The 3771-nt window shown below is 47.5% G+C and overlaps 1 protein-coding gene across 1 annotated transcript in view; it reads left to right on the plus strand.

Moving 5' to 3' along the window:
• Nucleotides 1–3771, plus strand: part of MYO9A (myosin IXA) — a 239300-nt gene that overhangs the window by 98074 nt on the left and 137455 nt on the right. The gene's annotated exons all lie outside the window — the stretch shown is intronic.

The raw sequence follows: 3771 nt of genomic DNA on the forward strand, positions 1-3771 counted from the left end.
ATGCCAACACCTACATTGCTAGGTAGTATGTTCATCAGTGATATTTAATCAACTATAATGAAAGCTCATTACATAACTTTAAAATATTAATTTTTCTATGCATGCAGGTCCACAGGTCCTCACTATGGTTGAAATCCTGACTGTTGAGATTAATGGGAATTTTGCCATTGACTTCAGTGGAGCCAGGTTTTTGCCCAGTGTGCCTTCAGCATACTTGCAGCTTTGGGGACAGAACCAAACCTGTGCATACCAGGCAGAGCAGACAAGTTTAATTCTGTGCCTCTGCAGCACCACAAGAGGCCCTGAAATGCCAGACAAGCCTGGTGAGAAGGGAAAGGTACAGATTTGCTTCTCTTGCTTGCGCCCCAAGAAGAGGACACGTAGCACTGAATAATTTGAAACACTTCTGAGGCAGTTTGTTGCAAGTTCTACATCTTCCTCTGGACACTCTTGTCCTTGCTGAAGGGGCTTTTTGCTGAAGGATACCCCAGCATTGATACCTCATTGAGGTGGAATTTCAAGGCAGCCTCTGTAGCCCTGAAAGCCACAGTAGCTTCTGCCTGTTTCACAAGAGAGATCCTAGATGTGGTCATCACACTGGGAATTCCTACATTTTGCTATGTGGCTTGCAACACCTCAATATTCCTCCCTCCGCCCATGATATATGCAAAGGTCCTGATTGCTGTACTCAGACAGGAAGGGATGCTCTTGAAACCCTTCCTGGGTTAGCTTCTGAGCAATGCCCTATTAGTTCTCTACCATCCATCTGCCAAGGGAAGGAAGGCTTTTAAAGCATCCTTTTGTGGATCAATAAGATGGGCAATTTCAGAGGCCTACAAGTCCAAATGCCTTGTACCCCTTTGCAAGTTTAGGACACACTGTCTGAGAGCAGAAGGATCCTATGCAAGCTCTCCTAGCAAAAGATTTGCAGGATGGCTACATGGTCATCAGTTCACGTCTTCAGAAATTCAACAAGCATCAGTGGATGCTGCATTCTGCTGAAAGGTTCCTGCAAGCAGTTGCTCCTCAGTGAGGAGAGACTCACTGTAAATGTTGTATGTAGTCAGGGTTAACTTTTCCTCTTGCCCTCCCTGAAGCCACACTACTTAAAAGAATCCCACTTTAGACTCTGTGGACCTGACTGCACAGAAAAATGGAAACATGTATCCATGTTTCTATACTTAACTGAGAATTTCTTCCCATCTAGTAGGAAAGTCCACAAATCCAATTCACCCTTGGGGAATTAGTTTCCAGATTATGGATTAAGCTTGGGCAGATGTGGATATTGGAAGATGTGATAATATTTGCATGATCTGTAGTAGGACATTTGTCAGGAACGTATTCGTAGCCTCACAGTTATTTGATTCCTTTTATGCTGAAACACAAGTAGTTTTGGCTGTGATAATTACCTCGATATGGAAGATTCTTTGTGGAGTAGCAATGGGCACTCCCCTCTGCCTCTGATAGATGGGTTTGGTTCTATCTTCATAGCATGATGCAGGTGGAAAATCCCAAGCAATGGGGTATGCTCGGGTGTTTGGACCACTGCTAGGGTATTTAGAGCTTCCTATGAGAAGAAAGAACATTTTCTGGTAAGCAGTGAGAAATTTTCTTGTAATTGTTTCAGAATCCCATGTGTGCGAATGCTGTTTAACAGTGACATGTTATGGCCATTTGCTGCACCTTTTTCTTCAGGGCCATGCATGCTACATTCCACAATGTGATACAACTCTGATTTTTACAGAACACTTTCATGGCAGCAGATAGACTTGGGTGAGAGTCCAGCACAAGAGTGATATAATATTTAGCCTTACAGTGTTATGTGGTGATGTCCTGTATGACCCATCACAAAGTGTAGATTATCCAGTGGGAATCTGTTTTTTAATATAATCTCTTATTCTACCTAAAGAAAATGCTGCTTCCAACTGTTTGTAGCCAACCTCTCCTGATAGAGGTTGCAGGTATATCCTCTCTTATAACTACAGTTTTCATTGTGCTGTATATCAAGAGATTCTGTTTAAGACTGAATCAGATTCAAAAATCTTCTCACTGATGGGCTCTCAACTTTGAGCCAAATAAAAATAAGTATAAATGGGAAGAATCCCAATCAGGATATTGTTGACAGTAAAGTAAGGGAATGGGTCAGAAAGGGTTAAGTGTTAGATTTCTGCCTTGGACTTTCTAGTTGATTGCTTGCTTGCTGTATTTATTTATTTTTTAAACCAGCTGTTCCAAATTACTGAAGAAGACTTAGCTCGTGATGATTCATGATGGCCTTGAAGTATGCTTTACCAGATGATAAGCTTGAGTGAAATATACTAACCAGGCTGTAAAACACAGGCACATAAATCCTGCTGTAGCTGGGTTGCCAAAAGCTTTAGATTCAGAACTATAATGACCTTATTTCTGGCAGCATGCCCTAGCCCAGGAATTGGAACATAAACTAAGACTATGCTATCATTCAGGAGGAGACTTTTCCCTCCCATCTCCCCAATTATTTCAGCCAGAATGATTCTCGTCCTATCACCAAGGAGGCAGGACACAGCCTCCGCCATTGCATCCACTAATCTCTTTCAGTAATTAGTTACTCTTGGAATGTGCTGCTCACCCATCTGACCAGAATTCTCTCCTCCCCATGTGACTAAGCATGTTAAACTCCACGTTCTGCCTTTGTCCTATTCAAATGGGTTCTTCTCCATGACAGATAAGCATATTGCTGCTGTGCCACTGAGCTGGCACTGAGGGTGTTTCTACACTAGGAAAAATGGTTGCTCTGTGTTATAGCTTACTGTTGGTAGCACTGGTACCATTGCACCAGTGTATAAAATAATTACAATTTTTTTTAGTATAGATACGGTCTGAGAAAGAGTCTGCTGCTAATAATAAAACCATTGTATGACTTTATTCTGCTTGTAGATTTAAAAAAATTTATTCTTTTTTACACTCTGATCAAAAATCTTTCTTCTTGCGTGACTCATTCATGTGACAATGAATACTGTGAGTAAGGAGGGGGGCAAGTGGGGCAATTTGCCCCGGGCCCCGCAGGGGCCCCCACGAGAATGTCTGAGGCTCCCCCCCCCCCGCCTCTGCCTTCCTCCATCCCCTGGTGCCTCAGTGCGCCGCGTCCAGGAGCGGCCCCGGACAGCGCTGCAGCAGCATGGCTCCGGTGGGACCTGAGCTCCTCCCGCTCAAAGCCATGTGGTAAGGGGGCGGGGCTGCGAGCTCTGGTGGGCCGAGCACCAGGAGCTCAGGTCCTGCCGGAGCCACGCCGCTGCAGTGCTGTCCAGGGCTGCTCCTGGATGCGGCTCGCTGAGGCTCCGGGAGAGGGGGGAGGCGGGGGTAAGCGGCATGGTAAGGGGCGGGGGGGGGGGGTTGGATTGGGGGCAGGGACAGGCCGTTTGGGGAGGCACAGCCTTCCCTACCTGGCCCTTCATACAATTTTGGAACCTCGATGTGGCCCTCGGGCCAAAAAGTTTGCCCACACCTGCCCTAATGTCTCAAAAACCCCCACCAAAAAAAACCCCCCCCCCCCCCTCCTCCCCCCCCCCCCTCCCCCTGCCTGCCCCACCCCCTATCCCCCCCCCCGCCGAGTCCTGACAGACCCCCGGAACACCTACAATCCAACCCCCCGTTCCCCGTCCCCTGACCGCCCCCCCCCAACCCCCGCCCCCTCCCACCCCCCCACCCCCGCTCCCTGACCCTGGGACTCCCTGCCCCTTATCCAACCCCCCCCCCCGCCCCTTACCATGCCGCTTACCCCCGCCTCCCCCC

Source organism: Terrapene carolina, unplaced genomic scaffold (assembly GCF_002925995.2).
Source record: "Terrapene carolina triunguis isolate 2854851 unplaced genomic scaffold, T_m_triunguis-2.0 Scaffold67, whole genome shotgun sequence".
In the NCBI taxonomy this organism is placed as follows: domain Eukaryota; kingdom Metazoa; phylum Chordata; order Testudines; family Emydidae; genus Terrapene; species Terrapene triunguis.